The sequence below is a fragment of the Oryzias latipes genome, chromosome 15, assembly GCF_053564925.1.
Source record: "Oryzias latipes strain Hd-rR chromosome 15, Olatipes_Hd-rR_3.1".
Taxonomy (NCBI): domain Eukaryota; kingdom Metazoa; phylum Chordata; class Actinopteri; order Beloniformes; family Adrianichthyidae; genus Oryzias; species Oryzias latipes.
This window is the reverse complement of record NC_136251.1, coordinates 12,293,490-12,320,759: the sequence shown is the minus strand read 5'-3', so window position 1 is coordinate 12,320,759 and position 27,270 is coordinate 12,293,490. Positions and strand designations below refer to the sequence as shown.

The following is a 27,270-nucleotide window of genomic DNA, read 5'->3' as shown; positions in this document are numbered from 1 at the left end:
ATAAATGAATAACGACTCAGAGACAGTTACTTATCTTTTGTGGAGGTTTTACTTCGCACAAACAAGAATGGGACAGACATGAACATGGTGCATTCAAAGTCCGAACCAACGAGCTCAGGGATGGGCTTTGGTATAAAAACCCTGCATTTGCATATTCAGAAGATCGTCCGATGGGCCTCGTGTGAAAAACACGCCCACAGGTTACTGCTGGAGAGAACCTCCAAGGCTAAAGTGAAGATAAGTCTGAGGCCTGCTCAGCAGAAAACATGCACAGAAAAGAGGGAGTATGGGAATAAACTGTTAGAACAATAGTTTGGCTGTGCTTTCTTCAAATGTAATATAATTTTGAGATGACAATACATGCTCAGTGAATTAAGTTTAAACCATTAGTGTAATAAAAGTTAAAGGCAGTTTCTAACTATTCTTCACATACCCCCCTGTTTGTCATATCAAAATTATACATGGATAGTCAGCAGAACACTTCTCATCATCAACCATATACCATTTCACGAAGATTTTCAGTATAGGCAGCATATTGGCTCTGCATCGAAAACAAAAGTGTATAGGTACATGTAAATACAAAAGGAAACATAAAATCAACGTGAAGAAATTAGCATATCAGAGGTGGTAGGTGATACATGAGTGTTGATGCGAAAACCTCCAGGGCTAAACTTATACCATCTGTGTGAAACATTCATTGAGCGATCAGGGAGGGCAAAACTCATCAACGGCTCTGTGCCCCTCAGCAGCCATCACTAAGGATACGCATGCATCACCAGTCCAAACCTCGGCACAATTTCATTAATTAAAGTTACATAGAAGAAGAAACAAATTAAGAAATAAAGAAAATAAACAAATTCAAATCGAACAAAAGAAAACAATAAAATAAATCTGTAAAGACCAGTTTCAACCACGAGCGGATGCGAATTAGGTTAATTGTAGGCATAATGCTGATAGAGTCGGCAGAGGCCTGACAGCGATCATTCATTTGATACATGTAATCAAACAGGTGACGAAAAAAAGAAAAACAACACACAGAGGACCGGAGTGACTAGTTTTATCAGTACACTCCACCAGAAGTAAACCAATAAAGTGGGGACCCAGACCAGTAGGTGTCAGTCATCTGAGAAGAAATGTGTGATTCAAGGGCCTTGACCTCACTGATGATGTAAGTGAGATCTCCAGAGGAAGAGGGAATAAAAGTACAAGATGAAACCACGAGGAACAGCTGGACCCATGTTAGCTGGTTCGAAGCTCACTGTAGCTGGAAGAGAGCAGCGCTAGAGGAAACACACCAGGGACTGTCCCTTGCCAGGAGTAGTGTCACACTTCGTAGTTGGACTTCAACCAGGGATGCGTCTCAAAATGTCAGTCTCGTAGGTTCTCAGCAATTTACAGTGGCTTACGTGAATCCAGGAGGGTCGTTCAGCGATTCATACTGCAGGTGGCATGGTGAGGAGAACCTTGAAGGGTCCCGTCCACCTCGGGTGTGACCAATCAGTCCGTTGAATGGCCTGCAGGTAAAGCAGGTCACCGACAAGGGCCTTCTGGTCGGGATGCAGAGTCTGTGGGGAGGAGAGAGCTGGAGGCAGACTCAATGCGTTCCTTTGTTCTCACAGCTTTCTTCAAACAATCATTTAAATCATCAATGGTGTCAGTAGAGCCAGGCATGAGAGTAGAAAAAAAAATCAGGAAAAAAAAATAAAAAAAAATAAAAAAATAAAAATTGTGAAAAAACACATTGAAAGTGAAACAGACAAGAACTGCGTCTCATTTTAACAGCACCATGAGCGTTAGGTTGTAAATAAATAAATCATACACGGACACAGTAAAACGGTAAAAACAGGCATGTTCACTAATGGGAAAGTTTGAATGGAAGGGAGTGGAGCATACTGCAGGTGATTCTGGAGAATTTGCACAAGAGAATCACAGGTCACGTTGTTTCAACTATCAGCCGCGCAAGCAGCTGCAGCTTACAGCGAGTGAGTAAAGGTGGGGGGCTGATCAGATAAGGTGGTCCGGGGAGAGAAGTATTTTGCTAGAAACAGAAACTAAATGTCCCAAAAAATTTAACCAGTGCTTGGGCCAGCTGGAGTTTAGTTTTACCGCACTTAGTGCCCTGAGAGTTAAAACTTTGAAAGATTAACAGACATGCCCATTAAAAAAAAAAAAGTAAGGCGAGTTAGTGAACCAGAGATCCTCAGGAACGCTTTCAAGGGGTCAATCCTGATTTACAAGCAGAAATGCAGGGACCTGAGAAGTGGGGTCAGAAGGCTGCAATCAAACTTTTTATGAGCAGGGGAGAGTGAACTAAAAAAGGGAAGGCTGCATGTTTATTCAAGTGGGAGGTGTGTCCTGCACAAACTGATCCACTACTGCTTTGTAAGAAATGATACTTTCTATAGCTTTTTCTGAACATCTACCCTTGTCTATGTCCTAAACACTAAAATACACACTAAAACACGTCCTATCATTATTCGGAGAGCAGAGAAAGCTGTTACATCTGCTTACAACGGAGAAATCACCCCTCCTTTCTGCGAGTTTTCATCCGCCTGTCGGCAGACTCGGGCACGCGCACTCTGATCTGTGAAGCTGCTCCCCCTCCTTCTACTCTGTCCTGCACTCTGATCTGCTTAACTTTCTATGAAATCCATAATCTTTAACCCATTTATCCAAATACTTGATTAATGTCTGATCCTGACTTTCCACATACTTCCAAACTTTATGAAAAGCTTTCTGGACCTGAGCAATGTGCTTTCTTTCTGTCTTTGTTAGATTTTGCGAATGAGTCCCACCCATGTTTTTGAGGTTTTTGATCGACGATCAGCCACAAACACTCTCAGGAATTCAGCGACCACGTCAAGCTTCTTCAAAGATAGTCTTTGCGGACGTGGCTGTCCTGAGAACCAGCTTCTCAATTTCAATCACAAACCAGAGTTCCCACCCAAATAACCCGTTTTATGGATTCTCCAGCACTGAATCTAATCAGCAGAAAAAGCTTGGAGAATCAGAAAAGAAACCTAATTGCTTGTCAACTGAGTCACTATTTTCTTTTAGAACAAGGCATTAATCAAAGCGAGCACACACCACTGGGGCTGTCGAAAAAGGGCAAACTCAGACACAGACAGAGAGACACAAAAAGCGTTACACACATAGTTTCCCTGGAGCTCCGTTTCGTCTCAAAAGTCATACTCAGCCATCCCAAGGCTCTATTTCTTCGGCTTCACTCGCCGCGGCTGCACCTACACTTATGCCTACACTTCCGGCCTACACTGACGTCCCTACACTTCTTCTCCTTCCCTGGAGGACATATTTCCCTACGCTTATGCCTACACTTCCATCCCTACACTGCCATTCCTCCGCGGAAGGAAGGCGGCTACAATGACGGCCTCGCGCGCCGAACCACACTTGTCCCGTCTGCGCAAGATGACTCGTGCACGCGCAGCACCTTGCCTGCAAGCGGTGCTCTGTTCAGCGTGCTCGCGCAGCGGACTGCAGCCGTTTCTCTATTCTTCCCCCAACATTGATGCACGCACACACAAAGACACAGACACAGTCAACATAAAGCCCTAACAAGTAAAGAGAGGACAGACTTTCTGTGTGGCGTACTCACTTCAAGCAATGAACCTCGTTATTTGATGAGGGTCCGACGCCGCCGAGGGCACAACTGGATCCAGGGTGAGGGCCGCCGATCCTGAAGGCGGATGTTTCAATGCTGAGGCTATGATCTCAGACCGAGCTGGGTTTTCAGGCAACCCCCCCCAGGGGCTCCAGCGATGTCCAAGGCGTGCCGGCCAGCTCGAAGGACCAAATGTGAAGAAACTGGATTTTCTAGAAAGGACTGTATTTGTGTTAATTCGTAACCCCGTCAGTTTCTTACAGACAGAAATAAAAGAATAACGACTCATAGACAGTTACTTATCTTTTGTGGAGGTTTTACTTCGCACAAACACGAAGGGGACAGACAGATGAACATGGTGCATTCAAAGTCCGAAACAACGAGCTCAGGGATGGGCTTTGGTATAAAAACCCTGCATTTGCATATTCAGAAGATCTTCCGATGGGCCTCGTGTGAAAAACACGCCCACAGGTTACTGCTGGAGAGAACCTCCAAGGCTAAAGTGAAGATAAGTCTGAGGCCTGCTCAGCAGAAAACATGCACAGAAAAAAGGGAGTATGGGAATAAACTGTTAGAACAATAGTTTGGCTGGGCTTTCTTCAAATGTAATATAATTTTGAGATGACAATACATGCTCAGTGAATTAAGTTTAAACCATTAGTGTAATAAAAGTTAAAGGCAGTTTCTAACTATTCTTCACACTTACTTTAATTTTTTCAAAAGGATTAATAAGACATTCCAAAAAACATTAGAAAACAGGCAGATTTGCCTTAAAATGAACGTATACCAAAGAAAAATATTTAAAATCATCTGATGTTTTCAACGATTGTGAAAAACCATTTACATCATAATTATCAGGCGCTGTGGCTTAGTTGGTTAAAGCGCCTGTCTAGTACACAGGAGACGCTGGGTCCAAATCCCAGCAGTGCCTCTTAAAAAAAAAATAACATATGCACCAGTATGTTGGTTCATATCAAAGTGTGATAAAAAAAACATCATCCTGGTAGAGAAAATTCCAATAATGGAAAATCATTCATTATTTTATTTTTATTTTTTGCTTACTTTAATTTTTTCAAAAAGATTAATAAGACATTCCAAAAAACATTAGAAAACAGGCAGATTTGCCTTAAAATGAACGTATATCACAGAAATTCTTTTAAAATCATTTGATGTATTCAACGATTTTGAAAAACCATTTACATCACAATTATCAGGCGCTGTGGCTTAGTTGGTTAAAGCGCCTGTCTAGTAAACAGGAGATCCTGGGTCCAAATCCCAGCAGTGCCTCTTTAGAAAAGTATCACATATGCACCAGCATGTTGGTCCATATCAAAGTCTGATAAAAACATTATCCTCGTAGAGAAAATTCCAATAATGGAAAATCCTTAATTATTGCTAATTATTTTTTTTGTTTATTTTTGGCTTACTTTAATTTTTTTTAAAAGATTAATAAGACATTCCAAAAAAATATTAGAAAACAGGCAGATTTACCTTAAAATATACGTATACCAACGAAAAAAACTTAAAATCATTTGATGTATTCAACGATTGTGAAAAACCATTTACGGCATAATTAACAAGCTCTGTGGCTTAGTTGGTTAAAGCGCCTGTCTAGTAAACAGGAGATCCTGGGTCCAAATCCCAGCAGTGCCTCTTAAGAAAAGTATCACATATGCACCAGTATGTTGGTTCTTATCAAAGTCTGATAAAAACATTATCCTCGTAGAGAAAATTCCAATAATGGAAAATCAATGATTATTTCTTATTTTGATTTTATTTGCTTACTTTAATTTTTTCAAAAAGATTAATAACACATTCCAAAAAACAATAGAAAACAGGCAGATTTGCCTTAAAATGAACCTATACCAAAGAAAATTTTTTAAAATCGTTTGATGTATTCAACGATTGTGATAAAACCATTTACATCACAATTATCAGGCGCTGTGGCTTAGTTGGTTAAAGCGCCTGTCTAGTAAACAGGAAATCCTGGGTCCAAATCCCAGCAGTGCCTCTTAAAAAAAGTATCACATATGTACCAGCATATCAGACAATATTGAAGTCTGATAAGAACATCATCCTGGTAGAGAAAATTCCAATAATGGAAAATCCTTGATTCTTTTTTTTTTTTTTTTTTTTGCTTACTTTAATTTTTTTTTAAATATGAATAAGACATTCCAAAAAACATTAGAAAACAGGAAGATTTGCCTTAAAATGAACGTATACCAAAGATAAAAAATTTAAAATCATTTGATGTATTCAACGATTGTGAATAACCATTTACATCATAATTAGCAGGCGCTGTGGCATAGTTGGTTAAAGCGCCTGTCTAGTAAACAGGAGATCCTGGGTCCAAATCCCAGCAGTGCCTCAAAAAAAAAGTATCACATATATACCAGCACATCAGTCAATATTGAAGTCTGGTAAGAGCATTATCCTGGTAGAGAAAATTCCAATAATGGAAAATCAATGATTATTTTTTCTTATTTATTTTTTTTGCTTACTTTAATTTTTTCAAAAAGATTAATAAGACATTCCAAAAAACATTACAAAACAGGCAGATTTGCCTTAAAATGAACCTATAACAAAGAAAAAAATTTAAAATCATCTGATGTTTTCAACGATTGTGAAAAACCATTTACATCATAATTAGCAGGCGCTGTGGCATAGTTGGTTAAAGCGCCTGTCTAGTAAACAGGAGATCCTGGGTCCAAATCCCAGCATTGCCTCAAAAAAAAAGTATCATATATACCAGCACATCAGTCAATATTGAAGTCTGGTAAGAGCATTATCCTGGTAGAGAAAATTCCAATAATGGAAAATCAATGATTATTTTTTCTTATTTATTTTTTTTGCTTACTTTAATTTTTTCAAAAAGATTAATAAGACATTCCAAAAAACATTACAAAACAGGCAGATTTGCCTTAAAATGAACCTATAACAAAGAAAAAAATTTAAAATCATCTGATGTTTTCAACGATTGTGAAAAACCATTTACATCATAATTATCAGGCGCTGTGGTTTAGTTGGTTAAAGCGCCTGTCTAGTAAACAGGAGATCCTGGGTCCAAATCCCAGCAGTGCCTCTTAAAAAAAGTATCACATAGGTACCAGCATATCAGACAATATAGAAGTCTGATAAGAACATTATTCTGGTAGAGGAAATTCCAATAATGGAAAATCCTTGATTTTTTATTTTTTTTTGCTTACTTTAATTTTTAAAAAAAGATTAATAAGACATTCCAAAAAACATTAGAAAACAGACAGATTTGCCTTAAAATGAACGTATACCAAAGAAAAAAATGTAAAATCATTTGATGTATTCAACGATTTTGAAAAACCATTTACATCACAATTATCAGGCGCTGTGGCTTAGTTGGTTAAAGCGCCTGTTTAGTAAACAGGAGATCCTGGGTCCAAATCCCAGCAGCGCCTCTTAAAAAAAGTATCACATATGCACCAGTATGTTGGTCCATATCAAAGTCTGATAAAAACATCATCCTGTTAGAGAAAAAATTCCAATAATGGAAAATCATTGATTATTTCTAATTATTTTTTTTATTTATTTTTTGCTTACTTTAATTTTTTAAAAAGATTAATAAGACATTCCAAAAAAATATTAGAAAACAGGCAGATTTACCTTAAAATGAACGTATACCAAAGAAAAAAACTTAAAATCATTTGATGTATTCAACGATTGTAAAAAACCATTTACATCATAATTAACAAGCTTTGTGGCTTAGTTGGTTAAAGCGCCTGTCTAGTAAACAGGAGATCCTGGGTCCAAATCCCAGCAGTGCCTCTTAAGAAAAGTATCACATATGCACCAGTATGTTGGTCCATATCAAAGTCTGATAAAAACATTATCCTCGTAGAGAAAATTCCAATAATGGAAAATCAATGATTATTTCTTATTTTTATTTTATTTGCTTACTTTAATTTTTTCAAAAAGATTAATAAGACATTCCAAAAAAACATTAGAAAACAGACAGATTTGCCTTAAAATGAACGTATACCAAAGAAAAAATTGTAAAATCATTTGATGTATTCAACGATTGTGAAAGACCATTTACATCACAGCTAGCAGGCACTGTGGCTTAGTTGGTTAAAGCGCCTGTCTAGTAAACAGGAGATCCTGGGTCCAAATCCCAGCAGTTCCTCTTAAGAAAAGTATAACATATGCACCAGTATGTTGGTTCATATCAAAGTGTGATAAAAACATCATCCTGGTAGAGAAAATTCCAATAATGGAAAATCATTGATTATTTTATTTTTATTTTTTGCTTACTTTAATTTTTTCAAAAAGATTAATAAGACATTCCAAAAAACAATAGAAAACAGGCAGATTTGCCTTAAAATGAACGTATACCACAGAAATTTTTTTAAAATCATTTGATGTATTCAACGATTTTGAAAAACCATTTACATCACAAGTATCAGGCGCTGTGGCTTAGTTGGTTAAAGCGCCTGTCTAGTAAACAGGAGATCCTGGGTCCAAATCCCAGCAGAGCCTCTTAAAAAAAATATCACAAATGCACCAGTATGTTGGTCCGTATCAAAGTCTGATTAAAAACATCATCCTGGTAGAGAAAATTCCAATAATGGAAAATCTTTGATTATTTCTAATTATTTTTTTTATTTATTTTTTGCTTACTTTAATTTTTTTAAAAAGATTAATAAGACATTCCAAAAAAATATTAGAAAACAGGCAGTTTTATCTTAAAATGAACGTACACCAAAGAAAAAAACTTAAAATCATTTAATGTATTCAACGATTGTGAAAAACCATTTACATCACAAGTATCAGGCGCTGTGGCTTAGTTGGTTAAAGCGCCTGTCTAGTAAACAGGAGATCCTGGGTCCAAATCCCAGCAGTGCCTCTTAAGAAAAGTATCACATATGTACCAGCATATAGGACAATATTGAAGTCTGATAAGAACATTATTCTGGTAGAGAAAATTCCAATAATGGAAAATCATTGATTATTTCTTTTTTTTTTTTTTTGCTTACTTTATTTTTTCTAAAAGATTAATAAGACATTCCAAAAAAACATTAGAAACCAGGCAGATTTACCTGAAAAAGAACCTATACCAAAGAAAAAAACTTAAAATCATTTGATGTCTTCAACGATTGTGAAAGACCATTTACATCATAATTAGCAGGCGCTGTGGCTTAGTTGGTTAAAGCGCCTGTCTAGTAAACAGGAGATCCTGGGTCCAAATCCCAGCAGTGCCTCTTAAGAAAAGTATCACATACGCACCACTATGTTGGTCCATATCAAAGTCTGATAAAAACATCATCCTGGTAGAGAAAAATTCCAATAATGGAAAATCATTGATAACTTTGTTTTTATTTTTTGCTTACTTTAATTTTTTCAACAATATTAATAAGACATTCCAAAAAACATTAGAAAACAGGCAGATTTGCCTTAAAATAAACGTATACCACAGAAATTTTTTTAAAATCATTTGATGTATTCAACGATTGTGAAAAACCATTTACATCATAATTAGCAGGCTATGGCTTAGTTGGTTAAAGCGCCTGTCTCGTAAACAGGAGATCCTGGGTCCAAATCCCAGCAGTGCCTCATAAAAAAAGTGTCACATATGTACCAGCACATCACTCAATATTGAAGTCTGATAAGAACATTATCCTGGTAGAGAAAATTCCAATAATGGAAAATCAATGATTCTTTCTTTTTTTTTTTTTTTTGCTTACTTTAATTAAAAAAAAAAGATTAATAAGACATTCCAAAAAACATTAGAAAACAGACAGATTTGCCTTAAAATGAACGTATACCACAGAAATTTTTTTAAAATCATTTGATGTATTCAACGATTTTGAAAAACCATTTACATCACAATTATCAGGCGCTGTGGCTTAGTTGGTTAAAGCGCCTGTCTAGTAAACAGGAGATCCTGGGTCCAAATCCCAGCAGAGCCTCTTAAAAAAAGTATCACAAATGCACCAGTATGTTGGTCCATATCAAAGTCTGATAAAAACATCATCCTGGTAGAGAAAATTCCAGTAATGGAAAATCCTTGATTATTTCTAATTATTTTTTTTATTTATTTTTTGCTTACTTTAATTTTTTTTAAAAGATTAATAAGACATTCCAAAAAAATATAAGAAAACAGGCAGTTTTATCTTAAAATGAATGTACACCAAAGAAAAAAACTTAAAATCATTTAATGTATTCAACGATTGTGAAAAACCATTTACATCACAATTAGCAGGCGCTGTGGCTTAGTTGGTTAAAGCGCCTGTCTAGTAAACAGGAGATCCTGGGTCCAAATCCCAGCAGTGCCTCTTAAGAAAAGTATCACATATGTACAGGCATATAGGACAATATTGAAGTCTGATAAGAACATTATTCTGGTAGAGAAAATTCCAATAATGGAAAATCATTGATAACTTTATTTTTATTTTTTGCTTACTTTAATTTTTTCAACAATATTAATAAGACATTCCAAAAAACATTAGAAAACAGGCAGATTTGCCTTAAAATGAACCTATACCAAAGATAAAAAATTTCAAATCATTTGATGTATTCAACGATTGTGAAAAACCATTTACATCATAATTAGCAGGCGCTGTGGCTTAGTTGGTTAAAGCGCCTGTCTCGTAAACAGGCGATCCTGGGTCCAAATCCCAGCAGTGCCTCATAAAAAAAGTGTCACATATATACCAGCACATCAGTCAATATTGAAGTCTGATAAGAACATTATCCTGGTAGAGAAAATTCCAATAATGGAAAATCAATGATTCTTTCTTTTTTTTTTTTTTTTTTTGCTTACTTTAATTAAAAAAAAAAGATTAATAAGACATTCCAAAAAACATTAGAAAACAGGCAGATTTACCTTAAAATGAACCTATACCAAAGAAAAAAACTTAAAATCATTTGATCTGTTCAATGATTGTGAAAGACCATTTACATCATAATTAGCAGGCGCTGTGGCTTAGTTGGTTAAAGCGCCTGTCTAGTAAACAGGAGATCCTGGGTCCAAATCCCAGCAGTGCCTCTTAAGAAAAGTATAACATATGCACCAGTATGTTGGTTCATATCAAAGTGTGATAAAAACATCATAGTGGTAGAGAAAATTCCAATAATGGAAAATCATTGATTATTTTATTTTTATTTTTTGCTTACTTTAATTTTTTCAAAAAGATTAATAAGACATTCCAAAAAACAATAGAAAACAGGCAGATTTGCCTTAAAATGAACGTATACCACAGAAATTTTTTTAAAATCATTTGATGTATTCAACGATTGTGAAAAACCATTTACATCATAATTAGCAGGCTATGGCTTAGTTGGTTAAAGCGCCTGTCTCGTAAACAGGAGATCCTGGGTCCAAATCCCAGCAGTGCCTCATAAAAAAAGTGTCACATTTGTACCAGCACATCACTCAATATTGAAGTCTGATAAGAACATTATCCTGGTAGAGAAAATTCCAATAATGGAAAATCAATGATTCTTTCTTTTTTTTTTTTTTTGCTTACTTTAATTAAAAAAAAAAAGATTAATAAGACATTCCAAAAAACATTAGAAAACAGACAGATTTGCCTTAAAATGAACGTATACCACAGAAATTTTTTTAAAATCATTTGATGTATTCAACGATTTTGAAAAACCATTTACATCACAATTATCAGGCGCTGTGGCTTAGTTGGTTAAAGCGCCTGTCTAGTAAACAGGAGATCCTGGGTCCAAATCCCAGCAGAGCCTCTTAAAAAAAGTATCACAAATGCACCAGTATGTTGGTCCATATCAAAGTCTGATAAAAACATCATCCTGGTAGAGAAAATTCCAGTAATGGAAAATCCTTGATTATTTCTAATTATTTTTTTTATTTATTTTTTGCTTACTTTAATTTTTTTAAAAAGATTAATAAGACATTCCAAAAAAATATTAGAAAACAGGCAGTTTTATCTTAAAATGAATGTACACCAAAGAAAAAAACTTAAAATCATTTAATGTATTCAACGATTGTGAAAAACCATTTACATCACAATTAGCAGGCGCTGTGGCTTAGTTGGTTAAAGCGCCTCTCTAGTAAACAGGAGATCCTGGGTCCAAATCCCAGCAGTGCCTCTTAAGAAAAGTATAACATTTGCACCAGTATGTTGGTTCATATCAAAGTGTGATAAAAACATCATCCTGGTAGAGAAAATTCCAATAATGGAAAATCATTGATTATTTTATTTTTATTTTTTGCTTACTTTAATTTTTTCAAAAAGATTAATAAGACATTCCAAAAAACAATAGAAAACAGGCAGATTTGCCTTAAAATGAACGTATACCACAGAAATTTTTTTAAAATCATTTGATGCATTCAACGATTTTGAAAAACCATTTACATCACAATTATCAGGCGCTGTGGCTTAGTTGGTTAAAGCGCCTGTCTAGTAAACAGGAGATCCTGGGTCCAAATCCCAGCAGAGCCTCTTAAAAAAAGTATCACAAATGCACCAGTATGTTGGTCAATATCAAAGTCTGATAAAAACATCATCATGCTAGAGAAAATTCCAATAATGGAAAATCCTTGATTATTTCTAATTATTTTTTTTATTTATTTTTTGCTTACTTTAATTTTTTTTAAAAGATTAATAAGACATTCCAAAAAAATATTAGAAAACAGGCAGTTTCACAGGGTGTGATGCTGTAGTATCGCGAGACCCAGCGAGACGAGTGTGGTGAGTCGACTTGGCGGCGCGTAAGCATTTGAACAAACATTTTCGATCTTGTTTCATTTTTCCGCCATATTAAAATATTTCCTGCTAACTAACATAACCTGTTAAGAGTATTAAGCTTCTGTCAGCCTGGAGGACCTGGAGAAATTCATTGACGAGTGTTTTAATACCTGCAACATGGTGAAGCCCAGAACCGCCACCACCACCCCCTCCGCCAAGCGTGAACGGCCTGAGGACTCTCCCGGGGCTGTGTCCTCTCCAGGCAGCGGAATCAGCGATATCTTGGATTCGATTGATAAAAAGCTCTCCAGCTTTGATGGCCGCCTCAATCTGCTGGAGATCCTCCATAGAGAATTTCAAGGTCTGCGGGAGTCTCTGGAATTCAGCCAGCAGCAGGTGCGGGAGCTCGCAGCGGAGAACCAGGCCCTCAGAGAGACCGTGAAGACCCTGGGCAATGACACCGCCCGTCTCTCCGAGGAGAACCGATCCATCAAGGAAACCCTCCTGGATCTTCAGTCGAGGAGCATGAGGGACAATCTAGTGGTCGCGGGGGTTCCAGAGGAGGCAGGAGAAGACCCCGAGGCCACCGTGAGATCCTTTTTACAGGTCCACCTGAAGCTCCCCAAGGAGGAGGTGCAGAAGATCTCTTTCCACAGGGTTCACCGCCTCGGAGGAAGAAGGTCCGACCACCAGCGCCCGCGTCCTACTGTTGCTAAATTCGAACATTTCAAACAGAAGGAGTTGGTGAAGGGCCGCGGACGGGAACTCAAAGGCACGCATTATAGCGTTAATGACCAGTTCCCGGCAGAAATCCTCCGTAGAAGGAAGATCCTGTTCCCGCTGAGGAGGAAGCATCTTGCTGCTGGTTCGAGAGCGGTTGTGGCCGTTGACAAACTTTACGTGGACGGCCGGCTGTTCCGGGACCCGGAGATCACCCCCTGGCTGTGCTGAAGGCTTTCAGATCCGCGCTGAGAACATCTGCGCTGCCCAGAAGAAACCCGCTAAACTTACTTCAATGTATGGAAAACCGGATCAACAATAATCCACACCTCGATCTCAGGAAAACAGTCTTTTTTTTTTCTTCGTCACCTCAGTCCCACTGATGTTTCTATTGTTGTTTTGTTGTTGTTTTCGTTTTCCCTTCTATCTCTTTTTTTCTTTCCTTTACTCCCCCCCCCCCCTCTCCCCCCTCATTATATGTAAATCACCTGGAAGCAACTCATCCTCGGTAAGTATTTATTTATGCACGGAGCGGGCGAGCGCACACACAAGCGCACACAGGGGCGTGCACATGCGATCCCGCACACACACGCCGACATACTGCAATCACCTCACACAGCCTGTGTGAGGTGATTGCAGTATGTCGGACGCGACATACTGCGTCATAGGACGCACGCGACACGCAGCTCACATAGCCAGAAAACGTTCACGCGCACAGCGCTTCTCAATGCGGGCACGCGCACACGGACTGGTACACAAGCACTACTTAGCTTTACACCTTTTCAGTCAGAGCAGTTATGAACAGTCTTAACATCGTTAGCTGGAATGTGCGTGGACTTGGCTCTGAGCCAAAGAGACTGAAAGTGTTAAATCACCTGGATGGTCTAAAAGCAGATATAGCTCTACTGCAGGAGACCCATTTATCAAATTCTTTGAATCACCTTATGTGCTGCTTACAATTTCCAGTTATATACTCTGCCAGTTACAACTCCAAACAACGAGGAGTTGCTGTTTTAATTAATAAAAATCTTAATTTTACTCATAAGGATACAGTTACTGACCCAGAAGGCAGATTTGTAATCATTAATATGATGTTCGTCAACTCGTAGTCGAGTATGACCAAAGCAATACTAATAGTACATTGTCTAAGGGGCGGAGGGATGTGTCCGCATATGGCTAATAAGGCCAATACGGGCAAGAAAACCCCTTCCACAGGTTGAACACCAGTGAGAGGGTGTCGTGTTGGTAGGTAGGTCAGCTAGAGCCTTACGTTTTTGGCGTTTTTCCTTGGCTGCGTTGGAACGTTTATTTTCTGAGTAGATGGCACCTTTATGAATCAAGTTACGCCAAGTCGGTCTGTCAGATGCTGCGGTTTCCCACGTGGAAACGTCGATATTGAAATCTTTCAGATGTGATTTGATGCAGTCTTTGTAGCGTTTGCGCTGGCCTCCAACTTTCCTGCTACCATGGCTGAGTTCACCATACAGCAGCTGTTTGGGTATCCTGGAGTCTGACATACGGCAGACGTGTCCTGCCCATCGTGTCTGAGCTTTGCGCATGGTGGTAATGACGCTAAGGAGGTCTGCTCTCTCCAGGACCTCAGTGTTTGTGATTCGATCATGCCAGCGAATATTAAGGATGTTTCGGAGACAGCGGAGATGGAACTGCTGGAGAAGTTTCTCATGTCTTCTGTAGGTGGTCCAGGTTTCGCAGCCGTAAAGAAGTGTTGTTAAGACGACTGCTCTGTACACTTTGATCTTGGTGTTTTGTAAGATGCCTCTACGTTCCCAGACTGACTTCCTCAGTCTCCCAAAGGCACTGCTTGCCTTCGCGATGCGGTTGTTGACTTCTGCATCGATGTTGGCGTTGCGGGAGAGAGTGCTGCCGAGGTAAGTAAAGTTTTCTACATCTTGAAGTCGCTGCCCCTTGACTGTGATGTTTGGTTCCTGATATGGTTTTCCTGGGGCGGGCTGATACATCACTTCAGTCTTCTTGATATTGATGGTGAGGCCAAAGTTGTCGCAGGCAGATGAGAAAGCGTCCATTTCCTGTTGCATGTCTTGCTCATTGATGGCATTGAGGGCACAGTCATCAGCAAAGAGCAGGTCACGAATCACAGTTTCTTTTACTCTAGTGACGGCCTTCAGACGTCGGAGGTTGAACAGCCTATATTAATGATTTGTAATCATTAATATATCCATTCAGAATAAGGACTTTTGTATAGTGAGTGTATATGGCCCTAATGTTGACGACTCTTCCTTCTTTCACAGATTCTTCACCTCACTCTCAGTTCACTCTGACTCCACAATCATTATAGGAGGAGACTTCAACCTTGTTTTGGACCCTGAACTTGACAGACTCAGCACAGCAGCAAATCAGCGTACATGGCGATCTGCAAGTATTCTAAAGCAGTACATGAGTGATTTGGGTCTCTGCGACGCGTGGCGCTCATGTCACCCAAGCACTAAAGGGTTCACCTTTTTTTCTCCAGTTCACCATTCACACTCCCGTTTAGACTATTTATTAATCAGTAACTCTCTTTTAAAAAATATTCAAAGCTCCAATATCCATCCAATTATTATCAGTGATCATGCACCAGTCTCTGTAAACATTTCTAGGGAAAAATCCACACCCTCTGGTACAACCTGGAGGTTTAATACGCCTCTGTTAAAGGACCAGGAATTTCTTGAATTCTTTAAAAAAGAGTGGGCAACCTTCTTAGACTTCAACAATACTCCAGACATCCCACCGTGCGTTCTTTGGGAAGCAGCGAAGGCAGTCATGAGAGGGAAAATCATTTCTTATTCAACGCACAAAAAACGCAAAGAGAAAGCAGATTTATTAGAATTAGAAAATAAAATCAAAACCCTGGAGACTGCTTGTGCTGCTTCTGCACAGGAACGCATTCTGGGAGATCTGAAAAATTTAAAGCTGCAGTTAAATGACATCATTAATAAACAAACACAATTTCAAATACAAAGGCTACGACTTGAAAGATTTGAAAAAAAAAATTGAATGAAATTTCTGGCTAATCAGCTTAAAATTAACAGAGAAAAATCATCAATCACCTCTATTATGGACCAAACAGGAAATGTCACCCATGACCCGGTCAAAATTAATAACGCATTTGAAAACTTTTATAAAAACCTGTACACACCGCTGATCAATCCGTCAGAGCAAAGTATTGACTCATTTCTTAATAATGTAAACCTACCCAGGCTAAATGAGGATCAAATCACAAACTTAGATTCTCCGCTCTCGCTGTCTGAACTTCATGAAGCTCTGTTACTTATGCCCAATGGTAAAGCACCAGGGCCTGACGGCTTTCCTGCTGAGTTTTATAAAGAATTCTGGGAACAACTGGCACCAACATTTTATAAAACTGTCACATCTATTAATGAGAGCCAATCAATGCCACCTAACATGAACTCAGCCAACATAATTCTTCTTCTAAAACCAGACAAAGATCCCACTAGTCCTTCAAGCTATCGCCCTATTTCTCTAATCAATGCAGATGTAAAAATTATCTGCAAAGCACTAGCACAGAGAATAGAAAAAATCACTCCTCACATAATTCACTTCGACCAGACTGGATTCATCAAAGGCAGACACTCGGATGATAATGTCCGTAGACTAGTTAATATAATAGACTTTGCCACCATTGAAAACCAGGAAATGACGGTACTATCGCTGGATGCTGAAAAAGCCTTTGACAGAGTTAATTGGAAGTTCCTTATTGCTGCCCTCCATAAGTTTGGTTTTGGAGAAGCATTCATCAATTGGATCAAAATATTATATCACAACCCCAATGCATCAGTTAGAACTAATAAACAGACTTCAAACAGGTTTTTTCTTGGAAGAGGAACCAGACAGGGCTGCCCACTCTCTCCTTCTCTTTTTGCTATATTCATTGAGCCTTTAGCTGCAGCAATAAGACAGAATGAGAGCATTATAGGAATAAAAACCAAACACAGCCATCATAAAATTAGTCTTTATGCGGATGACATATTACTGTTTTTAAGGAATTTACATTCTGTAAATGAAACAGCAATGATCATAAATGAATTCTCCTCCATATCAGACTATTCCATTAACTGGAATAAGTCTGTTTTATTACCACTCAACAGGAATATGGAACAAAGACTCACAATTCCAGTTAAAACAGGAAATATCAAATATCTGGGTATCTACTTTTCCCCCAAACTATCAGAACTGGTGCAGCTAAACTAAACTTCCCAGCTTGGCAAGCAGGGGGCATAAAACAACTAGAGCACGTAATTATTGATAGAAGATTCATAACTCCCCAGGAACTTCAAGACAAACATGGAATAAATAACTTCTTGGAATATCAGCAACTTAAATCAAGTATTACTAAAAAGTATAAAATTAAAGACGACGATTTAAAGCTACCAGATGTAGTTACCACTCTGATTAATTTTTCAATGAATAGAACTCTCTCCAAAATATACAAACTTTTATGTAATTTAGATAACAATATTGCCCTTCCAACAAAAAAATGGGATGCAGATTTGAGCATCAGCACAGATGAAAGCTTCTGGTCAGAACTCTGTCTAAACACCTTTAAACTGACAAAAAGTCCAAATCTGCAGCTAATCCATCTCAAAACTCTTCACAGAATTTACTACACTGGACAGAGGATGTTCAAGATGGGTCTCAGTAACTCAGACATTTGCGAGCACTGTGATAATAATCTACCCGACAGCTACATGCACGCACTGTGGTTCTGCACTCCTGTCCAGGCTCTCTGGCAGCAGGTATGTGCCGATTTATCAGTCTGGCTTAAGGTTTCAATCACTGCCTCACCGTCACTTTGTGTGCTTGGTGACATGAGTGCCATTGATATAGAAGAAGGATTAGCATCTATCATTTTCATAACTCTTTGTATTGCCAAAAAAACTATTTTAATAAATTGGAAAAACAAGAAAAATATAAACATAAGTCAACACAGAAATCTGCTGTTTGATCATATCAGCTTGGAAAAAATGTCAGCCCAAAGCTCAAGTAACTTTGAAAGAATTCAGTCTCTCTGGTCTCCTGTGGTTGACTCCATGACTTAGGGGGTGAAGGGCTTGGTCGTCGCTGCTCCTTGCCCTTCTGCCGTGGTTTGGGGTGGGGGTCGGGGCTTCCGGTGCCTGGCGGGGGCGGTGGGGGGCTCCGTTGGTCGGGGGGTCGGGTCCGGTGCCTGGGTGGGGCGGGCTGGGGCGCTGCGTGGTCCTCTGGGCTTGGGTGTGGGGGTGCGTGGTGGGGGGGTGGGGTGGTGGTCTGGCTTGGCTTGGGGGGGTGGTCCCTTTGCCTGTGCTGGGGGGGGGTGGCGGGGGGCCCTGCTCGGGTGGGGGGGGCCCAGCGGCGCCGGATGGGCTGCCCATCTGCACCTGGGGCCCTTCCCTGGCTCTGGGACGGGACGGGACAACCCTCTCAGGGCCCCCGGTCGCTCTGGGTGTCACCCGCTTCGGCTGCGGGGTCTGGGGTGGGGTGGGGTGGGGGGCTTGTCGGCCCTGTCCTGTGGGGGGGCGTTCTGGGGGGGAGGGGGGGCCCATTATTAGTACGGGTCGGGGGGGCTAACGGGTCGGGGTCTCCGCTGAGGCAATCAGTGGTTGCCTCGGCCGGTTGGCCTCCTCGGTCCCGTCGAGGCCTGACCAGAGCTCTTCTAGGGCCGGCGTCTGGGGGTGGGGGCCTGGGCTTGCTCCGGGGGGGGGGGGCGACGCTTTCTGGCTCCTCTCTCTCTGTGTGGGGTGGGTGGTGCCGGGCCTGGGGTGTCGGCGCCTCCGGGGGTGGGCCCCTGGGCTGGGTGGCCCTGGCCCCTTTGCTGGGGGTGGGATGGGGGACGGCTGTTTGACCACCGGGGGACAGTCTACCAGCTGTCCCCAACTTACCCCCTTCCTTATATAACCTCATATTAGGGTGAGGGGGTGGGGGGTCTAACCTGCGATGCGCCTTGGGGGGGGGCTACGTGGGAGTGGCCCCCCTCCTATGGTTGCCGTATGGAGTGGGCCCCCCCTCTTTCGGTTTTATTTGCACCTTAGACATGTAGGGTCCTTGGTAGGGGGGGTGCTTGGACATCACTGCAAGCAAGCAGCAGATGTCCTCCTGGCACCCTACCCGCCAATTTTAACCGCACCTTAGACATTTAGGGCCCCTTGGTGTGGAGGGTGAGGGGACATCACTGTGAGTAATCAGGAGATGTCCCCTTAGTGCCCTACTCGCCAATTTTAACTGCACCCCCCTTAGTACACACACCCCTCCCCCTTCAATATATACATTCAAACATAAACACACACACATGCACACAAACACCCTCTCAAGCACCCATACACGCACACACATTTTACAAGGAAGGTGGGACCTGGGTCCATCTGTCCCCTACCCCTTCCCTGGTGGGGGATGTGGGCCCCTTGGCGATGGCGGCCGTGTCCCTTGGGTGCCGGCTCCCTGGGCCCGGCGGTGCTCTCTCCGCGCGGTGGGGGGGTTCATATTACACCTGAGCCGGGGGTGTTCGTGTCCCTGGGGGGTGGGTCCTGGTCCTTGCCCCTGGGCGCTGGGCCCCGCCAAACTTCCAACATGGCCGAGCCTGGTCGGGCCATATTTATAACACCCCTTGTGGGCCGCCCTTTTTTCCCCGGGGTTCCCTCCTCCTGGGCGGGGCCGGCGGGCCCCTGCCTTGCTCCTACCTGGACCAACCGTGGGCCGGGTGGGTGGCTGCCTGGAGTGCGGAGCGGGTCTCCCTTGGGGGGTCCTGGCTCGTACCTGGGGTCGGGGCGGGGGGATGCCCGGAACTCCTGGGTGGTGGTGGGGTGCTCGTCTGGGGCTGTGGGCGTCCCTCTCCGGTGGGGCCCTGCGTTGGGCTCTTCCGGCGCGGCGGGGGGCTGCTTTCCTGGCTGGGCTGGGGCGGAGCTCTCTTTCCCTCTGCACCTCCCTGCTCTCTGGCTCTGGGGGCCTCGCGGCGGTCCTGCTGGCCCTGGCCTGGGTGGCGGTCTTGGTCGCCCGGGGGGCGGTTGTTCCCTGCCTGTTCCCGTGTGGCGTTGGGGGAATTCCGGCTGCCGCTGCTGCTGCGGCGGGGGTATGGGGGTGGGGGTGGCTGGGCGCTCCTCCTCCTTCTTTTCACATTCCACCATCCATTTTAGAAGAACATAAACACTCACCTGAGCACAGGTGTTAGCTCACCTTTGCACTAATAGTTTGCATGATTGAATGAATGAAAGATTTCACACTAGTTGGTTTAAAGGCATAGGTATGCGTTCGTGAACACTATCTGTTTTGTGTGCATGTTGACATGTGGACATTTTTGCGGCTAGCAGGTGTGTTGATAATATTTGAGTGTGTGTGAACAGGCCCCGCCCTTTTTGTACTACATTTGAACCGTACCGTAACGATAAACAACCAGTAAGCCTGTCTGCTCTATGCTGCTTCATGGTCTTACCCCCTTTCCCCTCCGATTATCACCCTCCTACCCCCCCCCTCTCTAACGTCCCTCTCTCTTCTTCCCCTCTTTCCTTTTCCGTCCGGTCCCAAAGATTTTCAAACATGATTGAAATTAATAAAGTTTGGCCTCAATTACAAAAGGGGTTTATTCAGACATACCTTTGGTTTGTCTGAAGATGAATAACCCCTCTTGTTAAAATAAAATATGTCCAACACAAGAGGCCCTCAGTTCTCATATGTTTGCCTAGCTGTTGGACAGGACAAGTTAAAAGGAAAAAAAAAAAAAAAAAAAAAGAAAACAGGCAGTTTTATCTTAAAATGAACGTACACCAAAGAAAAAAATTTAAAATCATTTGATGTATTCAACGATTGTGAAAAACCATTTACATCACAATTAGCAGGCGCTGTGGCTTAGTTGGTTAAAGCGCCTGTCTAGTAAACAGGAGATCCTGGGTCCAAATCCCAGCAGTGCCTCTTAAGAAAAGTATCACATATGCACCACTATGTTGGTCCATATCAAAGTCTGATAAAAACATCATCCTGGTAGAGAAAAATTCCAATAATGGAAAATCATTGATTCTTTTATTTTTATTTTTTGCTTACTTTAATTTTTTCAAAAAGATTAATAAGACATTCCAAAAAACAATAGAAAACAGTAGATTTGCCTTAAAATGAACGTATACCACAGAAATTTTTTTAAAATCATTTGATGTATTCAACGATTTTGAAAAACCATTTACATCACAGTTATCAGGCGCTGTGGCTTAGTTGGTTAAAGCGCCTGTCTAGTAAACAGGAGATCCTGGGTCCAAATCCCAGCAGAGCCTCTTAAAAAAAGTATCACAAATGCACCAGTATGTTGGACCATATCAAAGACTGATAAAAACATCATCCTGGTAGAGAAAATTCCAATAATGGAAAATCCTTTATTATTTCTAATTATTTTTTTTATTTATTTTTTGCTTACTTTAATTTTTTTAAAAAGATTAATAAGACATTCCAAAAAAATATTAGAAAACAGGCAGTTTTATCTTAAAATGAACGTACACCAAAGAAAAAAACTTAAAATCATTTAATGTATTCAACGATTGTGAAAAACCATTTACATCACAATTAGCGGGCGCTGTGGCTTAGTTGGTTAAAGCACCTGTCTAGTAAACAGGAGATCCTGGGTCCAAATCCCAGCAGTGCCTCTTAAGAAAAGTATCACATATGTACCAGCATATAGGACAATATTGAAGTCTGATAAGAACATTATTCTGGTAGAGAAAATTCCAATAATGGAAAATCATTGATTATTTCTTTTTTTTTTTTTTTTTGCTTACTTTTTTTTTCTAAAAGATTAATAAGACATTCCAAAAAAACATTAGAAACCAGGCAGATTTACCTGAAAAAGAACCTATACCAAAGAAAAAAAATTAAAATCATTTGATGTCTTCAACGATTGTGAAAAACCATTTACATCATAATTAGCAGGCGCTGTGGCTTAGTTGGTTAAAGCGCCTGTCTAGTAAACAGGAGATCCTGGGTCCAAATCCCAGCAGTGCCTCTTAAGAAAAGTATCACATATGTACCAGCATATAGGACAATATTGAAGTCTGATAAGAACATTATTCTGGTAGAGAAAATTCCAATAATGGAAAATCATTGATTATTTCTTTTTTTTTTTTTTTTGCTTACTTTTTTTTTCTAAAAGATTAATAAGACATTCCAAAAAAACATTAGAAACCAGGCAGATTTACCTGAAAAAGAACCTATACCAAAGAAAAAAAATTAAAATCATTTGATGTCTTCAACGATTGTGAAAAACCATTTACATCATAATTAGCAGGCGCTGTGGCTTAGTTGGTTAAAGCGCCTGTCTAGTAAACAGGAGATCCTGGGTCCAAATCCCAGCAGTGCCTCTTAAGAAAAGTATCACATATGCACCACTATGTTGGTCCATATCAAAGTCTGATAAAAACATCATCCTGGTAGAGAAAAATTCCAATAACAGAAAATCATTGATAACTTTATTTTTATTTTTTGCTTACTTTAATTTTTTCAACAATATTAATAAGACATTCCAAAAAACATTAGAAAACAGGCAGATTTGCCTTAAAATGAACCTATACCAAAGATAAAAAATTTAAAATCATTTGATGTATTCAACGATTGTGAAAAACCATTTACATCATAATTAGCAGGCGCTGTGGCTTAGTTGGTTAAAGCGCCTGTCTCGTACACAGGAGATCCTGGGTCCAAATCCCAGCAGTGCCTCATAAAAAAAGTGTCACATATATACCAGCACATCAGTCAATATTGAAGTCTGATAAGAACATTATCCTGGTAGAGAAAATTCCAATAATGGAAAATCAATGATTCTTTCTTTTTTTTTTTTTTTTGCTTACTTTAATTAAAAAAAAAAAGATTAATAAGACATTCCAAAAAACATTAGAAAACAGGCAGATTTACCTTAAAATGAACGTATACCAAAGAAAAAAACTAAAAATCATTTGATGTCTTCAACGATCGTGAAAAACCATTTACATCACAATTAGCAGGCGCTGTGGCTTAGTTGGTTAAAGCGCCTGTCTAGTAAACAGGAGATCCGGGGTCCAAATCCCAGCAGTGCCTCTTAAGAAAAGTATAACATATGCACCAGTATGTTGGTTCATATCAAAGTGTGATAAAAACATCATCCTGGTAGAGAAAATTCCAATAATAGAAAATCATTGATTATTTTATTTTTATTTTTTGCTTACTTTAATTTTTTCAAAAAGATTAATAAGACATTCCAAAAAACAATAGAAAACAGGCAGATTTGCCTTAAAATGAACGTATACCACAGAAATTTTTTTAAAATCATTTGATGTATTCAACGATTTTGAAAAACCATTTACATCACAATTATCAAGTGCTGTGGCTTAGTTGGTTAAAGCGCCTGTCTCGTAAACAGGAGATCTTGGGTCCAAATCCCAGCAGAGCCTCTTAAAATAAGTATCACAAATGCACCAGTATGTTGGTCCATATCAAAGTCTGATAAAAACATTATCCTCGTAGAGAAAATTCCAATAATGGAAAATCCTTGATTATTTCTAATTATTTTTTTTATTTATTTTTTCCTTACTTTAATTTTTTTAAAAAGATTAATAAAACATTCCAAAAAAATATTAGAAAACAGGCAGATTTACCTTAAAATATACGTATACCAAAGAAAAAAACTTAAAATCATTTGATGTATTCAACGATTGTGAAAAACCATTTACATCACAATTAGCAGGCGCTGTGGCTTAGTTGGTTAAAGCGCCTGTCTAGTAAACAGGAGATCCTGGTTCCAAATCCCAGCAGTGCCTCTTAAGAAAAGTATCACATATGCACCAGTATGTTGGTCCATATCAAAGTCTGATAAAAACATCATCCTGTTAGAGAAAATTCCAGTAATGGAAAATCAATGATTATTTCTTATTTTTATTTTTTTTGCTTACTTTAATTTTTTCAAAAAGATTAATAACACATTCCAAAAAACAATAGAAAACAGGCAGATTTGCCTTAAAATGAACCTATACCAAAGAAAATTTTTTAAAATCGTTTGATGTATTCAACGATTGTGAAAAACCATTTACATCACAATTAGCAGGCGCTGTGGCTTAGTTGGTTAAAGCACCCGTCTAGTAAACAGGAGATCCTGGGTCCAAATCCCAGCAGTGCCTCATAAAAAAAGTATCACATAAATACCAGCACATCAGTCAATATTGAAGTCTGATAAGAACATTATCCTGGTAGAGAAAATTCCAATATTGGAAAATCAATGATTATTTCTTATTTTTTATTTTTTTTGCTTACTTTAATTTTTTCAAAAAGATTAATAAGACATTCCAAAAAACATTAGAAAACAGGCAGATTTACCTTAAAATGAACGTATACCAAAGAAAAAAAATGTAAAATCATTTGATGTATTCAACGATTGTGAAAAACCATTTACATCATAATTAGCAGGCGCTGTGGCTTAGTTGGTTAAAGCGCCTGTCTAGTAAACAGGAGATCCTGGGTCCAAATCCCAGCAGTGCCTCTTAAGAAAAGTATCACATATGCACCACTATGTTGGTCCATATCAAAGTCTGATAAAAACATCATCCTGGTAGAGAAAAATTCCAATAACAGAAAATCATTGATAACTTTATTTTTATTTTTTGCTTACTTTAATTTTTTCAACAATATTAATAAGACATTCCAAAAAACATTAGAAAACATGCAGATTTGCCTTAAAATGAACCTATACCAAAGATAAAAAATTTAAAATCATTTGATGTATTCAACGATTGTGAAAAACCATTTACATCATAATTAGCAGGCGCTGTGGCTTAGTTGGTTAAAGCGCCTGTCTAGTAAACAGGAGATCCTGGGTCCAAATCCCAGCAGTGCCTCATAAAAAAAGTATCACATAAATACCATCACATCAGTCAATATTGAAGTCTGATAAGAACCTTATCCTGGTATAGAAAGTTCCAATATTGGAAAATCAATGATTATTTCTTATTTTTTTTTTTTTTTTGCTTACTTTAATTTTTTCAAAAAGATTAATAAGACATTCCAAAAAACATTAGAAAACAGGCAAATTTACCTTAAAATGAACGTATACCAAAGAAAAAAAATGTAAAATCATTTCATGTATTCAACGATTGTGAAAAACCATTTACATAATAATTAGCAGGCGCTGTGGCTTAGTTGGTTAAAGCGCCTGTCTCGTAAACAGGAGATCCTGGGTCCAAATCCCAGCAGTGCCTCTTAAAAAAAAGTATCACATATGCACCAGTATGTTGGTCCATATCAAAGTCTGATAAAAACATCATCCTGGTAGAAAAAATTCCAATAATGGAAAATCATTCTTTATTTCTTTCTTTCTTTTTTTTTTTTTGCTTACTTTATTTTTTTCTAAAAGATTAATAAAACATTCCAAAAAACAATAGAAAACAGGCAGATTTGCCTTAAAATGAACGTATACCACAGAAATTTTTTTAAAATCATTTGATGTATTCAACGATTGTGAAAAACCATTTACATCATAATTAGCAGGCGCTGTGGCTTAGTTGGTTAAAGCGCCTGTCTCGTAAACAGGAGATCCTGGGTCCAAATCCCAGCAGTGCCTCATAAAAAATGTGTCACATATATACCAGCACATCAGTCAATATTGAAGTCTGATAAGAACATTATCCTGGTAGAGAAAATTCCAATAATGGAAAATCAATGATTCTTTCTTTTTTTTTTTTTTTTTGCTTACTTTAATTAAAAAAAAAAAAGATTAATAAGACATTCCAAAAAACATTAGAAAACAGGCAGATTTACCTTAAAATGAACGTATACCAAAGAAAAAAACTTAAAATCATTTGATCTGTTCAATGATTGTGAAAGACCATTTACATCATAATTAGCAGGCGCTGTGGCTTAGTTGGTTAAAGCGCCTGTCTAGTAAACAGAAAATCCTGGGTCCAAATCCCAGCAGTGCCTCTTAAGAAAAGTATAACATATGCACCAGTATGTTGGTTCATATCAAAGTCTGATAAAAACATCATCCTGGTAGAGAAAATTCCAATAATGGAAAATCATTGATTATTTTATTTTTATTTTTTGTTTACTTTAATTTTTTCAAAAAGATTAATAAGACATTCCAAAAAACAATAGAAAACAGGCAGATTTGCCTGAAAATGAACGTATACCACAGAAATTTTTTTAAAATCATTTGATGTATTCAACGATTTTGAAAAACCATTTACATCACAATTATCAGGCGCTGTGGCTTAGTTGGTTAAAGCGCCTGTCTAGTAAACAGGAGATCCTGGGTCCAAATCCCAGCAGTGCCTCTTAAGAAAAGTATCACATATACACCAGTATGTTTGTCCATATCAGAGTCTGATAAAAACATCATCCTGGTAGAGAAAATTCCAATAATGGAAAATCCTTGATTATTTCTAATTATTTTTTTTATTTATTTTTTGCTTACTTTAATTTTCTTAAAAAGATTAATAAGACATTCCAAAAAAATATTAAAAAACAGGCAGTTTTATCTTAAAATGAACGTACACCAAAGAAAAAAACTTAAAATCATTTAATGTATTCAACGATTGTGAAAAACCATTTACATCACAATTAGCAGGCGCTGTGGCTTAGTTGGTTAAAGCGCCTGTCTAGTAAACAGGAGATCCTGGGTCCAAATCCCAGCAGTGCCTCTTAAAAAAAGTATCACATAAATACCAGCACATCAGTCAATATTGAAGTCTGATAAGAACATTATCCTGGTATAGAAAATTCCAATATTGGAAAATCAATGATTATTTCTTATTTTTTATTTTTTTTGCTTACTTTAATTTTTTCAAAAAGATTAATAAGACATTCCAAAAAACATTAGAAAACAGGCAGATTTACCTTAAAATGAACGTATACCAAAGAAAAAAAATGTAAAATCATTTGATGTATTCAACGATTGTGAAAAACCATTTACATAATAATTAGCAGGCGCTGTGGCTTAGTTGGTAGAAGCGCCTGTCTAGTAAACAGGAGATCCTGGGTCCAAATCCCAGCAGTGACTCTTAAGAAAAGTATCACATGTGCACCAGTATGTTGGTCCATATCAAAGTCTGATAAAAACATCATGCTGGTAGTGAAAAATTCCAATAATGGAAAATCATTGATTATTTCTAATTATTTTTTTATTTATTTTTTGCTTACTTTAATTTTTTCAAAAAAGGATTAATAAGACATTCCAAAAAACATTAGAAAACACGCAGATTTACCTTAAAATGAACCTATACCAAAGAAAAAAAC

General features: G+C 38.8%; 1 long non-coding RNA gene and 36 other non-coding genes across 37 annotated transcripts; 36 read left to right on the top strand and 1 right to left on the bottom strand.

The window, feature by feature from the left end:
- Positions 1-30: 30 nt before the first annotated feature.
- Positions 31-4,313, bottom strand: LOC144984083 (uncharacterized). The gene is made up of 2 exons (XR_013647732.1): positions 3,614-4,313; positions 31-1,623 (listed from the first exon to the last, which is right to left on the bottom strand). It is a non-coding gene; the product is annotated as an uncharacterized LOC144984083 (long non-coding RNA).
- A 163-nt stretch (positions 4,314-4,476) lies between these two features.
- trnat-agu (transfer RNA threonine (anticodon AGU)) lies at positions 4,477-4,550 on the top strand. Its single transcript has one exon. It is a non-coding gene; the product is annotated as a tRNA-Thr (tRNA).
- A 282-nt stretch (positions 4,551-4,832) lies between these two features.
- trnat-agu (transfer RNA threonine (anticodon AGU)) lies at positions 4,833-4,906 on the top strand. The gene has a single exon. It is a non-coding gene; the product is annotated as a tRNA-Thr (tRNA).
- A 292-nt stretch (positions 4,907-5,198) lies between these two features.
- On the top strand, positions 5,199-5,272 carry trnat-agu (transfer RNA threonine (anticodon AGU)). Its single transcript has one exon. It is a non-coding gene; the product is annotated as a tRNA-Thr (tRNA).
- A 284-nt stretch (positions 5,273-5,556) lies between these two features.
- trnat-agu (transfer RNA threonine (anticodon AGU)) lies at positions 5,557-5,630 on the top strand. Its single transcript has one exon. It is a non-coding gene; the product is annotated as a tRNA-Thr (tRNA).
- Positions 5,631-5,913: 283 nt separating this feature from the next.
- Positions 5,914-5,987, top strand: trnat-agu (transfer RNA threonine (anticodon AGU)). Its single transcript has one exon. It is a non-coding gene; the product is annotated as a tRNA-Thr (tRNA).
- A 640-nt stretch (positions 5,988-6,627) lies between these two features.
- On the top strand, positions 6,628-6,701 carry trnat-agu (transfer RNA threonine (anticodon AGU)). Its single transcript has one exon. It is a non-coding gene; the product is annotated as a tRNA-Thr (tRNA).
- Positions 6,702-6,976: 275 nt separating this feature from the next.
- trnat-agu (transfer RNA threonine (anticodon AGU)) lies at positions 6,977-7,050 on the top strand. Its single transcript has one exon. It is a non-coding gene; the product is annotated as a tRNA-Thr (tRNA).
- Positions 7,051-7,343: 293 nt separating this feature from the next.
- On the top strand, positions 7,344-7,417 carry trnat-agu (transfer RNA threonine (anticodon AGU)). The gene has a single exon. It is a non-coding gene; the product is annotated as a tRNA-Thr (tRNA).
- A 284-nt stretch (positions 7,418-7,701) lies between these two features.
- Positions 7,702-7,775, top strand: trnat-agu (transfer RNA threonine (anticodon AGU)). Its single transcript has one exon. It is a non-coding gene; the product is annotated as a tRNA-Thr (tRNA).
- Positions 7,776-8,054: 279 nt separating this feature from the next.
- trnat-agu (transfer RNA threonine (anticodon AGU)) lies at positions 8,055-8,128 on the top strand. The gene has a single exon. It is a non-coding gene; the product is annotated as a tRNA-Thr (tRNA).
- Positions 8,129-8,421: 293 nt separating this feature from the next.
- On the top strand, positions 8,422-8,495 carry trnat-agu (transfer RNA threonine (anticodon AGU)). Its single transcript has one exon. It is a non-coding gene; the product is annotated as a tRNA-Thr (tRNA).
- Positions 8,496-8,776: 281 nt separating this feature from the next.
- On the top strand, positions 8,777-8,850 carry trnat-agu (transfer RNA threonine (anticodon AGU)). Its single transcript has one exon. It is a non-coding gene; the product is annotated as a tRNA-Thr (tRNA).
- Positions 8,851-9,484: 634 nt separating this feature from the next.
- On the top strand, positions 9,485-9,558 carry trnat-agu (transfer RNA threonine (anticodon AGU)). Its single transcript has one exon. It is a non-coding gene; the product is annotated as a tRNA-Thr (tRNA).
- A 292-nt stretch (positions 9,559-9,850) lies between these two features.
- Positions 9,851-9,924, top strand: trnat-agu (transfer RNA threonine (anticodon AGU)). The gene has a single exon. It is a non-coding gene; the product is annotated as a tRNA-Thr (tRNA).
- A 280-nt stretch (positions 9,925-10,204) lies between these two features.
- On the top strand, positions 10,205-10,278 carry trnat-cgu (transfer RNA threonine (anticodon CGU)). Its single transcript has one exon. It is a non-coding gene; the product is annotated as a tRNA-Thr (tRNA).
- Positions 10,279-10,563: 285 nt separating this feature from the next.
- Positions 10,564-10,637, top strand: trnat-agu (transfer RNA threonine (anticodon AGU)). Its single transcript has one exon. It is a non-coding gene; the product is annotated as a tRNA-Thr (tRNA).
- Positions 10,638-11,270: 633 nt separating this feature from the next.
- On the top strand, positions 11,271-11,344 carry trnat-agu (transfer RNA threonine (anticodon AGU)). The gene has a single exon. It is a non-coding gene; the product is annotated as a tRNA-Thr (tRNA).
- Positions 11,345-11,636: 292 nt separating this feature from the next.
- On the top strand, positions 11,637-11,710 carry trnat-agu (transfer RNA threonine (anticodon AGU)). The gene has a single exon. It is a non-coding gene; the product is annotated as a tRNA-Thr (tRNA).
- A 279-nt stretch (positions 11,711-11,989) lies between these two features.
- trnat-agu (transfer RNA threonine (anticodon AGU)) lies at positions 11,990-12,063 on the top strand. Its single transcript has one exon. It is a non-coding gene; the product is annotated as a tRNA-Thr (tRNA).
- An 8,806-nt stretch (positions 12,064-20,869) lies between these two features.
- Positions 20,870-20,943, top strand: trnat-agu (transfer RNA threonine (anticodon AGU)). Its single transcript has one exon. It is a non-coding gene; the product is annotated as a tRNA-Thr (tRNA).
- Positions 20,944-21,222: 279 nt separating this feature from the next.
- On the top strand, positions 21,223-21,296 carry trnat-agu (transfer RNA threonine (anticodon AGU)). Its single transcript has one exon. It is a non-coding gene; the product is annotated as a tRNA-Thr (tRNA).
- A 292-nt stretch (positions 21,297-21,588) lies between these two features.
- trnat-agu (transfer RNA threonine (anticodon AGU)) lies at positions 21,589-21,662 on the top strand. Its single transcript has one exon. It is a non-coding gene; the product is annotated as a tRNA-Thr (tRNA).
- Positions 21,663-21,944: 282 nt separating this feature from the next.
- On the top strand, positions 21,945-22,018 carry trnat-agu (transfer RNA threonine (anticodon AGU)). The gene has a single exon. It is a non-coding gene; the product is annotated as a tRNA-Thr (tRNA).
- Positions 22,019-22,299: 281 nt separating this feature from the next.
- trnat-agu (transfer RNA threonine (anticodon AGU)) lies at positions 22,300-22,373 on the top strand. Its single transcript has one exon. It is a non-coding gene; the product is annotated as a tRNA-Thr (tRNA).
- A 281-nt stretch (positions 22,374-22,654) lies between these two features.
- Positions 22,655-22,728, top strand: trnat-cgu (transfer RNA threonine (anticodon CGU)). The gene has a single exon. It is a non-coding gene; the product is annotated as a tRNA-Thr (tRNA).
- Positions 22,729-23,011: 283 nt separating this feature from the next.
- On the top strand, positions 23,012-23,085 carry trnat-agu (transfer RNA threonine (anticodon AGU)). Its single transcript has one exon. It is a non-coding gene; the product is annotated as a tRNA-Thr (tRNA).
- A 645-nt stretch (positions 23,086-23,730) lies between these two features.
- Positions 23,731-23,804, top strand: trnat-agu (transfer RNA threonine (anticodon AGU)). Its single transcript has one exon. It is a non-coding gene; the product is annotated as a tRNA-Thr (tRNA).
- Positions 23,805-24,087: 283 nt separating this feature from the next.
- trnat-agu (transfer RNA threonine (anticodon AGU)) lies at positions 24,088-24,161 on the top strand. The gene has a single exon. It is a non-coding gene; the product is annotated as a tRNA-Thr (tRNA).
- A 285-nt stretch (positions 24,162-24,446) lies between these two features.
- Positions 24,447-24,520, top strand: trnat-agu (transfer RNA threonine (anticodon AGU)). The gene has a single exon. It is a non-coding gene; the product is annotated as a tRNA-Thr (tRNA).
- Positions 24,521-24,801: 281 nt separating this feature from the next.
- trnat-agu (transfer RNA threonine (anticodon AGU)) lies at positions 24,802-24,875 on the top strand. Its single transcript has one exon. It is a non-coding gene; the product is annotated as a tRNA-Thr (tRNA).
- A 286-nt stretch (positions 24,876-25,161) lies between these two features.
- On the top strand, positions 25,162-25,235 carry trnat-cgu (transfer RNA threonine (anticodon CGU)). Its single transcript has one exon. It is a non-coding gene; the product is annotated as a tRNA-Thr (tRNA).
- Positions 25,236-25,523: 288 nt separating this feature from the next.
- trnat-cgu (transfer RNA threonine (anticodon CGU)) lies at positions 25,524-25,597 on the top strand. Its single transcript has one exon. It is a non-coding gene; the product is annotated as a tRNA-Thr (tRNA).
- A 285-nt stretch (positions 25,598-25,882) lies between these two features.
- Positions 25,883-25,956, top strand: trnat-agu (transfer RNA threonine (anticodon AGU)). The gene has a single exon. It is a non-coding gene; the product is annotated as a tRNA-Thr (tRNA).
- Positions 25,957-26,235: 279 nt separating this feature from the next.
- trnat-agu (transfer RNA threonine (anticodon AGU)) lies at positions 26,236-26,309 on the top strand. The gene has a single exon. It is a non-coding gene; the product is annotated as a tRNA-Thr (tRNA).
- Positions 26,310-26,601: 292 nt separating this feature from the next.
- On the top strand, positions 26,602-26,675 carry trnat-agu (transfer RNA threonine (anticodon AGU)). The gene has a single exon. It is a non-coding gene; the product is annotated as a tRNA-Thr (tRNA).
- A 285-nt stretch (positions 26,676-26,960) lies between these two features.
- Positions 26,961-27,034, top strand: trnat-agu (transfer RNA threonine (anticodon AGU)). The gene has a single exon. It is a non-coding gene; the product is annotated as a tRNA-Thr (tRNA).
- Positions 27,035-27,270: the final 236 nt, after the last annotated feature.